This window comes from Prionailurus bengalensis, chromosome F2, assembly GCF_016509475.1.
Source record: "Prionailurus bengalensis isolate Pbe53 chromosome F2, Fcat_Pben_1.1_paternal_pri, whole genome shotgun sequence".
Taxonomy (NCBI): domain Eukaryota; kingdom Metazoa; phylum Chordata; class Mammalia; order Carnivora; family Felidae; genus Prionailurus; species Prionailurus bengalensis.
The window spans coordinates 28,216,371-28,228,882 of NC_057353.1; the positions used below are offsets into that span (position 1 = coordinate 28,216,371).

Genomic DNA, 12,512 nt, shown 5'->3' on the forward strand with positions numbered 1-12,512 from the left:
AGATCACACTAGCAAAATGTGCTTAGGCATGAGCAGATAAAGATAAGTGACAAGTGATACCAGGGGCAGGAGCCGGGTGGCAAAAATAAATCAAGCTGGAATGAATAAAAACAATGAGGCACGGGGTGGGGAGGGTAGAGACATAGGGAGGGCTGGAATGTCTAAGATTCACAACCACTATTTGAGTCAATTTGAACTAAGCAAGAATTCTACCCAAGAGTCAGAAAGATACCAAACATGGAAGATGGTGGGGGGTTGAAAAAGCAAGGATGTTTTTAAAAAGGAACCCCACACAAAATACTCCTAAACATTTGGGTACTGTTACTACAGTCTTGTCTTTTATTAATTCTTCATTTTTCATTATTAGGGGTTTCCATATGCTGAACTGAGGGGAAGAAGGAACTTTTGGCTTCCTCACATCATCCTGCATTCTTACTTGATCAGCACTATAACCTGTGATTATGAGCTATTCAAGGTCAAACTGCAACAAGAGGTAAGAATTGAAATGGAAAGACTTTGGAGAGATTTCAGAAAGGAGTCACCACAGTGTTTCTTGTTCTCAAATTTTGGGGATTCATTTTTCCATAGAATCCATGAATTTCCTCATCATGAGTAGTTCACAAGTCACCAGTATCATCTGAACAACAAGAAAGAGGAACAGAGGCAAAATGAGCAAGAGGAAAAATCCTGCCATTTTATAGGCTGCAGCTTGCGTGTCAGATTTAGCAATTTTTATCAACCGGAAGAAGCCCTTTTTGCATTTGGACAACAAAAGTCCTTGTTTAGTCATTTTCCAAGTGGAAGCATGAAAAAGAATGTCTTAAAACTAAACAAGTCAAAGGATATACTATGTGAGACACTCTCGAAGAATGCAGTAATTACCACAAATATAATAAACTACAATTATGTTCTCAGAAAGAGGTCTATTCAAAGAAGTCATTCGAATATGTGATAATGCATGACAGCAAAGTGAAGGCGGCGTTAGCAAGCGCTGTCGATATGCAAATGCTTTGTTGCTACCAGGCCATTCTGATATTGTTTATCAAATGGAATGAAACACTGGAAAAGAAATAGACTTCTCTTATTTCCCTAACACACAGCAAAGTCTCTATTTCCAGACACGTGAAATAGTCTCTTCCTTTATCGCAATACCTTGCTAATAACTAGACTCATCTTTGGATTTTATTTTTAAGGGTAAAATTTTTCATAGTTACTAGATTTTATGACAATTTAAAAACAACTCATTTAGAAGTTTTGTATTACTGGGAAAGTAGAATTACCAGTTAGAAATTGCTTTGCTGGCCCAAGGAGTATATTTTCAGACATACCAATGCCAAATTAGCTCCTATGAAAACATCTAGGTGCACACATATGTACAAATACACACATATACATCTACCCGCACACTTTCTCTCTCTCCCCATCTTTCAGAGGAAATCCATAACATCGTTTACTAGCTACCCATTATAATTTAGCTCCATGATTGAAATATAAACTTAACCATTGTGTAAGATCTCCTACAGACATCATTTGAAAGCTTCAGGCTAAGGGCCCCGTGGCATATTTGTACAGATGTTACCTTTGCTGGCTTTTCACAAATGGCTCCATCAAAGCATAACATGTGACTCCCATAACTGAATGCTAGTAATAGCACAAGGAAAAGGGGTTGTGTAACCATAACATTGCTGAGGCCCATGATTTTTGTGTTAGTGACTAAAGAAAACTCTTCTGTTTCCAGGAAAGTCATCTCCTGGTTAGTCCTGGATTTGATTAGCGATCCCACTCATGGGTGGGTAAAGCCAGAGAGCATTCCGTGTGCCCAAGCATAGGCATCACTTAAAAGCAAGAAGTCTGGAGCTTGGACCTTAGCAACATCCGCATCCCACCCCTACAGAGGGGCAGACCCCGGGCTGTAAGTGCCAGCCACGTGAGACTCTTGAGGCATGTAAATGGGGGTGAGTGCACAGGTCCAGGAATAGGAAAGTAGAATCATATAGTAACAGCTTGTAAATGAGCACAGGAGAAAATTTTATATCCGGGCCATGGACTCCCCCTCCCAGATTTCCAGAGTCAATGTGAGGAGCACACAGGGCCATACAAGAGGAAAGCCAAAAACAAAACAAAATCTTAAAGGAACAACTCTCACATGCTCACAAGGGGCCCAGCACCTTCTAGAAGGAATCCATTTTGCCCAAAATTTGGGGTATTCCTCAAAGCCAAGAACTATAGTTTCTTCGTATCCGTTTGTCTGCCATAGCAAATTGAAATGTGCTAGCTTCAGAACCTTGTGGGAGCAACTTCCTTTGCATTACCCATTACGTCTGTCTCTGTCTGCCTCTCAGTTTCTTTCAGTAAGTATTTGTGGAACACCTGTTATATTCCATACCTCCGTACTAGGTATTATGAGGACACCCCAGATGAATAAAACCTAGTCTCTGGCTTCATAGAACAGACTGCTTGGTAAGAGAGACAATCCTGTAGAGAACCAGTCTAATCCCGTCTAGTAAGAGAGAGATATATTTTTATAACTGTTTATAGTACAATAAGGAGCAGCTTGATTGCTTAGGAGAGGCGACAGATTTCAAGTAAAGAACATCACATCCCTGGTTCCATCAAAGCTCAATCCCTGATGTGTAATATAGGGAAAATCACTAATATCTGTTGCTTTTTCTCAAAAATGGAAATGATCACACCCACCTTCCTTCTTCCCTCATTGTCTTTGGGATCAAATGAAATGTATTGACAGAGTCTTTAGAGATTGGACAGTGATTCACAGGCCTAGAAAAGCTGATATTAATTAATTTGTCTGTGCCCCACACTGTGTTCAATAATTTAAATATTTTCTGTTTTAATCTTCATAACAACCCAGAAGCTTAAGGAACATGCTTGAGTTCACAAACTGACTCCTAACCACACTGTTATACAATTTATTCTCCGCTACTGATAAGCTCAATGACTTTGGACGACTCTTTTAACACTTCTGATTCTCAAATGTTTTCATCAGTAAAATAAAATTGGTCTCAATGAAATTATCTTTTTAAAAATGTGGTGCATATAAAATGAGATCTACTCTTTTAACAATTGTTTAAGTACACAATACAGTATGGTTCACTATAGGTACAATGTTGTATAGCAAAGAGTAAGTATAGAACTTACTCTTCTTTCCTAACTGAAATTTTATGCCTGTTGAACTGCAACTTCCCATTTCCCTCTTCCCCAGGCCCTGGCAATCACCATTCTACCTTCTGTTTCTATGGTTTTCATCATTTCAGAGACCTCGTGTACATGGAATCATGCCATCTTTGTCCTTCTGTGACTGGCTTCTTCTACTTAGCATAACGTCCTCCAGGTTCATCCACGTTATCGCATACGGCATATGGTTGTCACGTATTTCCTTTTTTAAGGCTGAACAATATTCCATTATGTGTATGTACCACATTTTCAAGAAAGTTTCTTAGACTGAACAGTACTAAATGCTACAGTAAAGGTTTATCTTTTAATGTGTATTTATTTGGGGGGAGGGGAGCAGAGAGAGAGAAAGAGAGAGAATCCCAAGCAGGCTCTGCTCTGCCAGCACAAAGCCTGACATGAGGCTAGATCTCACAAACCGTGAGCCAAAATCAAAAGTTGGACACTTAACCGACTAAGCCACCCAGGCGCCCCTACCTCTATGAGGTTTAAACGGTTTGGGGAGCACACAAAGTCCCTATTAGTCAAGGGTTTATTGGTGTGACATAAACCCCAACTCATTACCCCACTTTTGATGTGCCTGCTTGATCAGAGCATCCTTTTATGGTTTTACTGACACTCTGAGTCCTACTGGCAGCTAAGCCTTATTCATTGTTATCACCTTCCTGAGACCCATGCAGATGTTTGTTGAAATGACTAGATGAATAAGTGGGTAGCTGGATCATACCTGATAACCTGGCCAATGTTAGTCTTCATTATCTTTCTTTTTCTGATCCCTTCTTTACCTTCTTAAACTTCTGGACCAGGTAAAGTTCCCTTGCTATGTATCCCTATAACTTTTTGTACATTAATGTGATTGCCTATGGATGTTTGTCTCCTCTACCAGATTTTAAGTTTACTGAGATGAACACCATCTGTCATGTTTGCCACTGTGGCTCCAATGCCTAGCTCATAGCAGGTAATCATTAAATATTTAAAAAGCAGTGAATGACTGAATGAATTTTCCAAAGCCCATCTTTTTCAGTGACCTAGTTTTTGGCCATCCAAAAATAAATTTTGCTCTTAAAAAAACCTTACTGACCTGGTATTGCTGTCTATTTAAGATAAAATACTTAGCATACTTTATTCAATACTTGTAAATATCAGAAGACTAGATATAAGTTATCCTTTTAAAATCTATTTTCATGATAAAATACATATACACATGCAAACACACCACATACACCAGACTGATAAAAGAATAGTTTTTAAGAACTGCCTCAAAGTTGCAAACTGAAGATGAATTATATTTTAGTCCAACTATCTGCAGATTCTATTTTAATATCTCGATACTAGATACCCCGAGTAACACTACAAGAATCTAAAGCATCAGAAGAAGTAAACAAAATTCAGTCTTGTTTACTAATGCAGGAGAAAAGAAAGAGACATTTCAGAAAGATTTTTAAAGATTTTAGTTTCTAGATACCCTTGAGTTAAGCGGAATGTATCTGAAGCGGAGTATTGCTCAAGCCCCATGTTTTTACTAGAAAAAGCTAAATAACGTTAAATATTTGAATCGTGCAACCAAACTGCCCTTTATCTTATTCCCTGCCTATTCCATCATTCAAGGGCCAACCAGGAAAACAGAAGACGATACAAGGCATTCAAAACACAAGGATATTTGATGCAGAGTCCTGGTTGCACAGATGTTAGAATTGCCGAGAAGCTGGGGAGGAGTTGGAAAGGCAGATGGAGGGATTGACAATAGCAGGAAGCTGCAAACACTGCTCGGCTAAAGAGACAAAGGGAAGAGAGCCTGGTGCTGGAGCCTGAGGGCCAGGACACTTCACGGAAACTGGAACCAGGCAGGAGACAGCCACCACCAGCGAAGCCACCTATGGCAGAGATAGATGAGGAAACAGAACTTAACTTTTTCCCCCTCCTGACCTCTGATGTGAGGAGTCAGCTCTTCTGTGACACGGAGAAGAGAAAGAGAAGGCCAAGGAAGCTGTGAGGGCACACGCCCGGCCCGAAACCAGAGCTCCAGTCTCCTAGTGATGCGCTTATCTAGTTGCAGAGTCACGGAAACAAATATCAGGTTGACAATTGATTTCCCATTAATATTAACAAACTGACATTCTGATTTAAAATATTGTATTATTGCTCAAAAAAACCTCTTCTAGAACTGTTGTTCTTAAGTTCTTTTCTTTTATATTCATTTCACATTTAATGTTTCTGTTTCAAAAGACAACACTAACCTGCACATTATTATGTATTATTATGTAAAAGACACATTACCAAAAAAAAAAAAAAAAAAAGCACAACTATTCAATGTTAAGGATTATTCATAATAAGAACAGAGGAAATCTGCCATGAGGAGAGGCATAATAACATTGAAAGAGCTAGAATACTAAAAAAAATTTCTGACAAATTTCTGATGTCAATAAGAATCATTTTGGAAAACAAAATCTTTTGTCTTTAATTTATTTTAGAAAAGGAGCATGTGCAAGTTGGGGAGAGAGGCAGAAGGAGAGAAAGAATCTTAAGCAGGCTCCACGCACTCACCATGGAGCCAGACACAAGGCTGGATCCCTGGACCCTGGGATCATGACCTGAGCTGAAATCAAGAGCTGGACATTCAACCAACTGAACCGCCCAGGCACCCCAACAAAATCTTTTTTAAAGTATGCCTAAAGTCGTCATTGTCAAAGAGGTCTTATAGAAATTTGGAGTACCTGGATGGCTCAGTCAGTTAGGCATCCTACTTCAGCTCAGGTTATGATCTCACAGTTCCTGGGTTCCTGAGTTCAAGCCCTGCATCAGGCTCTCTGCTGTCAGCACAGAGCCTGCTTCGGATCCTGTCTCCCTCTTTCTCTCTGCCCCTCCCCCTCTCTCACAAGTGCTCTATTTCTCTCTCAAGAGCAAACACTAAAAAAAAAAGGTCTTACAAAAATTTAAATCACTTGACTATTCAGAAAACATATCTTGGAATATACAACTTGCACAAGACTTGCCCAGCTCATATTAAATACCCGTTTTGATTGGCTAGCTCAGTCACTCCACTCGCTCCAGACTTGCTCGTGACCGAATTTCTTTGGTCCGTGACCTCATCAGATCTTACAAGCCAAATGATGGCCAGGTGTTGCCATCACCGTTTGGGTGGGGTCTTTCCTACCCACGTAAACCATGGTACAGGTTGATCCTAAAGAATCTGTAAGACGACCAGGTTTGGTGTCAGTGCTTTCTCATTCCCCACTACAGCTGACTCTTCCAATCTCAAGACCAATTTTCTTTTCAAAACAAAACAGAGCATGTGTTGTCATTAAAATCACCAGGAAGCCTGCTTAGACATGCCCAGTCCCCACTCTGCTGAGACGAGCTCAGTCTTGTGAGGCGTGTGAAATTCAGAGCTCTAAACCACTAGTGACCATTAAGGATTTTCTGGCAATTTTCATATGATTAGGAATGGCCAAACTGCAGCTGGGGAAATTACATTCTCACTCCTCCCAACCCCCCTGCGGTTTTAAATACATTAGATCTTTTCTGCTTTTCCTGCTTGAGAAAGGTAAATTAAGCAGTGCGGTTGTGCACTACTAACCAGCTACTGTACTCTTTCCCAGGAGGCCAGAGTAGAAGGGGAAGGAGTCTCATTAATTCAGCACAATTCTTAGCCATTACTTGTCCCTATCACAACAAACCAAGGAGCACGGTTTACCTCCTTAGAACCACTTCCCTCAGAAATTTTGACTACTTAGACGAGGTCAAGAACAAATCAATTTTTGTCCTAAAATGTGCCAAAATGCCTCAATGATATAGTTTCATTATTTAATGTACCTTTAAACAAAGGGGTGACCGGATGGCTCAGTCGGTTAAGCACCCAACTTCAGCTCAGGCCATGATCTCACAGTTCATGGGTTTGAGCCCTGCGTTCAGCTCTGTGCTGACAGCCCGGAGCCCAGAGTCTGGAGCCTGCTTCAGATTCTGTGTCTCCCTCTCTCTCTGCCCCTCTGCCCCTCCCCCATTCATGCATGTGTATGTGTGTGCGCTTTCTCTCCTCTCTCTCTCTCTCTCTCTCACTCTCTCAAAAATAAACATTGAAAAAATTTAATATGCCTTTAAGCAGAAACAAAGGTGAGAAATGCACACGATGGATGAGAAAATACTCAGATATGTCAACACAGAGATCAGTTTTAAATCAGGCCAAATGATGAAAAGAAAATAGAACTGAGAGGAAAAATGAAAATTTTTACCCTAGAAGTAAACACAGATGTGCGTATCAGAAGATGTTCTTTCTACTAGTTTTAGAATGATCCCTACAAATTTTTCAACTTTGATAAAAATTGAAAACCCAAGGCAAAAAAACATAGGGGCTGTTATTATTGGTATCCTGTGGTCTCCCCCCTCTGCTTAAGGGTAGACAAAATTCTTTTGCACACTTTTCACAAACTTAATAAAACCAGACCCTGATCCCACATCAAGAAAATATTGTTACTGAAGTCACTACTATTTCTTAGTGGGCACCAGGCTTTGCATATACCTGACACACATACACTAATCTAAACTCTTCAGCATGAATGATGATAACGATCGAGTAACTTGGACTTCCTACTGGCCAGTCTAGGTATGTGCAATAGCCAATACCTCTGGCTACACCTGGATTAATGGCATATTTAACTGGGTTTGCTCTAGCTACGAAGCCTGGCTATATTTATTTTCCAAGGAGTCCCTGGTTACTGTACTGCAATCATAGTCATAATCAGACTCATCAGATGTCACCTAAAACAAACAGATTTGGCCCAAGCACCGATGGTATTGTATTGGTATAAAGATAAGCAATCGATGGAACCGAATGGATAATCTAGAAATAGATCCACCCATATCAGTTGTTTTTTGACAAATGTGGCTGGGTATTTCAATGGAAAAATGATTACCTTGTCAATAAATATGTGACATCTATGTGAAAAAAAGAGAACTTCATCCTTCACTTCATACCATATATAAAAGTCAACTCAAATGTAAACCTTAATACTTATACTATAAAACTCCCAGAATTAACCATAGTAATATATTTTTTCAAATGTGGGCTAAATAAACATTTATTAAGAAACCAAAAGCACAAACCATGAAAGAAAAAAAGTTGATGAATCTTGATCCTCACCAAAACTAAAAGCATCTACTCTTTAAAAAATAGCCAAGAAATTAAAAAAAAAAAAGTCAGAGTGTGGAACAAAATATTTGCAAAACACATATCTCATGAAGGACTGTGTCCAGAATATATAAAAAAAGCTTGCAAAACAATAATAAAACAAAAATCCAATTTAAAAATCTGCAAAAGAAAAAAATAAATTAAAAATAAAAATATGCAAAAGAGTTTGACACTCTACCAAAAAAAAGAGATAAGGATAAAAGCAACACATAAAAAGATGCTTGCCATCATTAGTCATTAGAGAAGTTCCTAAGAGCCACAATGAAAACCAAAATTCAAATGTGCAAGAATTTTCAAACAGTGGTGGTTGGACTGTTTGGTTGGTTATTCTCAAAAGAGAATAGCTGTTTAGAAAACACACATCCACACAAAGACTTGTACTCAAATGTTCTTAGCAGCTTTTTTCAAGATAGCTGGGAAGTGGAAACAACCCAAACATCTACCAACAGGTAAACAGAATTTAGTAAATTCATGCAATGGACCACTACTGAGCAATAAAAAGGCAGAGAAACACTGATATATGTGAGATGGGAAAATCTGAAAATCATTATGCTGAATGAAAGAATCTAGACATCGAAAAACACATACTATATTTTTTTCATTTATATAATGTTCTAGAAAGTTGCAAACAAATCTAGAGTGACAAAAACAGATCAGTGCTTGTCTGGGGTAAGGTAAAAGGAAAGATGGACTGCAAAGGGGTCCAGATTTCTATCTTCTGGCATGATGGAAATGTTCTGCATCATAATTGGAGCCGTGATTTAATGAGTATATGCATGTATATGATTTCTTGTATATTGTAAAAACTCATCAAATTGTAAACCTTAAACGGATTTATTTTACACAAATTATGCTTCAATAAAAATGATTTTTAAAAAGCCCAATTGTAAAGGGAGGCTTAAGTTAACGTGATTAACTCAAGGTCTCCAAAGAAGTTTCTGAGTTTCAACCCCATAGGTTTCTCTTTTCTGAGTTGGGAAGATGTTACGGGATCAACACCCAAAAAGCTAATAGTCCAACTGCTACTTACAAAGGATTCGCTGAAAAGGGCAATACTCTTGATGAAAGCAACATCACTTCTGCATGAGGAGAAGGACAAAAGCAAAGTCTAGCAGCACATCGTCTTTCCCATACCGGTGGTGCAGCACCCACAATGGTTCCTGAGGCCCTGAGGTCAACATGGCAGAAAGCGCCGCCTGTAAAAGGCTTCTGAAGCCCAAACAGTTCCACTATTCCGCAAGGTTGTCCCTCAAACATCCAAATATGCCAACCTAGAACTGCAGTATACTGCCATCATTTCGCTTTTGAGCGGTTTAAATCGAACAACTTGCCCAAGTCCAAAATTTGTCTCTTAAGATGGCCTCCATTTCAAGTCAATACTTCAGTAAGTTCAGTATTCTAGATGAAAGTGCACAAAAGAAATTCAGTACAGAGGTGCCCTAAAAGTTCTCTCCTTCCCTAAAATCAAGAGCAACTTTTCAAAACCTTCTTTTAAAAAGTGAACTGCCTAACTTTGGTGCAGATATATAGAGATTTGGCTTTTCCATCTTTATGGTCTTTATGAAACCAAAACATCCTGATAGAAAACAAGCTAATTCAATTATTCAATTATTCATAAACTGGAATGGAGTTTCTAGATTTTCCTCCCAAATATCCAGAATTCTGTTATCTTAGGAGAGGAAAAGTGTTCTAAATGATTTATTTTCACTTTAAGAAGAAAATGATTTATTTTCCCTTTAAGAGCAGCTTCTGTATATTGTAGATACAGTCATGTAGCAATGTATCTTCTTAGTAAAATGTCCCACATTTAAGAGCATCTTCCTGCAGGATGTGGTTTGTTTTCCTAATCGTCCATCATAGTGATAACCCTCTCCTCCACTGCTTCCCAATGTGGTCCCCCGCATGGCTAAAATAACAATGCAGTTGAAGCAGTCTGTTGGCTGCAGGAGCCCGTTTTGAAAACTTAGCAATTGGTCTAAGTTTTAGTTTAAGTAAAAATGACTTAAGCATTGAAATGGTTTTCTTCTTACTATCTGAGGATCTAACTAGACTAGACTACAAAAAGATCAGGGAACAAGTGCTAAAGGAAGCACGCATTTTCTGTGAGGGAGAAAGACAGAGATGGAAGTTCTCGCACTGCCTGGATGAGGAAGGATGACAAGTGGTAGGAGATTGATGAGCTGGCCGGCGTTGCCTGTTCTGGATTTGCAAACAAATCCTTAAAAAAGAAAGATTTTTGATTCAAAATTCAAGTAATAGCCACCTAGGGAGACATAAGGTGTGGTATGTATGCCCCCCAAAATGGAAAAAATACTATGAAAGAATATTAAGTGAAAATAATTTGACAAGAGACAGAGATCAAGAAATGGTACTTTCACAGGTCCAGAATCTTTGAATTATTCATCTTCTTCTTTTAAATGTGTCGGTTGTAGTGAACTTCACCAGAGCTTTTCACACCAAAGCTTTTTACACCAAAGTCATTAATGGGGCATTATACTGAGAATAAAAAGTGAAATTAATACCCTTTAAACAAACGTGTGTTTTCCTTTAAATTATTGTTTTTAAAAGAAAATAAATTAGATATTTAAATTAATGAATCCAACATCTTAAACAATTTAGCCACCCATGTGTCTATCAGTTCTTTTAATAAAACATGGAAAAAAACATATTGTCCAGTAACAAAATAATAAGAAGCTGAGGGGAAAAGGAGCCCCTGGGTGGCTCAGTCAGTTAAGCATCCGACTTCAGCTCAGGTCATGATCTTACTTTTGGTGGGTTCAAGCCCCACGTCATCAGGCTCTGTGCCGACAGCTCAGAGCCTGGTGCCTGCTTCAGATTCTGTGTCTTCCTCTCTCTCTGCACCTCTCCCCTCGTACTGTGTCTCTCTCTGTCTCTTGAAAATAAATAAATGTTAAAGAAAAAATTTTTTTTAAAAAGAAGCAAAGTGGAAAAGCATAGACTGGACTGCAAACAAACAACGTAAGTCTAAAAATGTCCCCTTGTAAAATTCAGAAGCTGGGCCAAACATCTGTTTGGCTGGCTAGTGGCCATCCTAAGCAATGATCCATGCCTTTTACTTCCTGGGAAAATAATTAAGCAGTAAATCCAACAGTTCCTTCCAGCTCCCCCAAGAGCTGAAAGTGCCAATGACTCAGGAGTTTGTTATAAAAAATTTTTTTAACTATGGACCTTGAGTAACAAGGCTGCTCAGAATCAGAAGCAAGGCAGAGATGTAGGCATGGCACAGAGCCCAGCCCAGTGACTTGTGGGTTCTGTTTTTGGTGTTTTGGGTTGTCACGAAGCCTCCCCAAGGCCTGCATGAATGACCTACCATCGTAGGCTTCTTTCCTTTCTTTCAATCCTTCCTCTCCTCCAAAGGGATCTAGATGAAGCAGAGACCTGCAAGGACCAGTCCTGACTCTGTGAAGCCCAATTTCCTCTATGAAAACAAAACATGTGTCCACAGGAGCTGAGGACGTAAGAAGAACAAATTCATCTGCTTTTGCTTAGATTATCCTAATCAATAAGACAAAACACACCGATATAGTTCCAGCTCGTAAGAAAAGAAGGGAAGGAAGGCCACAGTTCTATGGTACCTAATTAAGCTTTCAGTGAGTAAAGTAGGGAAAGTCTCCTATCTATGCTATGCACTAATATATTAGGGATGTTACTCCATTAATGCGTAATGTAAAAGAGAATTAAACCTGTTAAGAGAAAGATTTATTCTACATTATCATTTAATTACCAACAGGTCTCTATATTCAATTATAGGACTATCGTTTCATTAGGCACATGCGCTAAGATTTTCTAATTAAAACCTTCCCAGATAACCTGATGCTTCAGCAGATTTGATTAGCATTTGTGTCTTTCTTTTCCTCATTGAAAGCAAAATAACCTATCTTTGTGTTTAAGTCAAAAATAGCAACCTTCTTCCTAGGTCTCTTTTGCACAGACACTAGTCACCACAATTTCATGCAGGTTGTCTCTAGGGACAGTCTCACCTTGCACAATTCTTTTAGAGGAGGCTATGACTTTATGGAACAGAATACTGAGTCTCCCTGCACTAGTACGGGTTAAAAATTTAAAGGCTTTAGGGGCATCTGGGTGGCTCAGTCAGTTGAGCATCTGACTTGATTTT

General features: G+C 39.0%; 1 long non-coding RNA gene across 1 annotated transcript; it reads left to right on the plus strand.

Moving 5' to 3' along the window:
- The first annotated feature begins 267 nt into the window (after positions 1 to 267).
- Positions 268 to 3,029, plus strand: LOC122496070. The gene is made up of 2 exons (XR_006300669.1): positions 268 to 493; positions 1,739 to 3,029. It is a non-coding gene; the product is annotated as an uncharacterized LOC122496070 (long non-coding RNA).
- Positions 3,030 to 12,512: the final 9,483 nt, after the last annotated feature.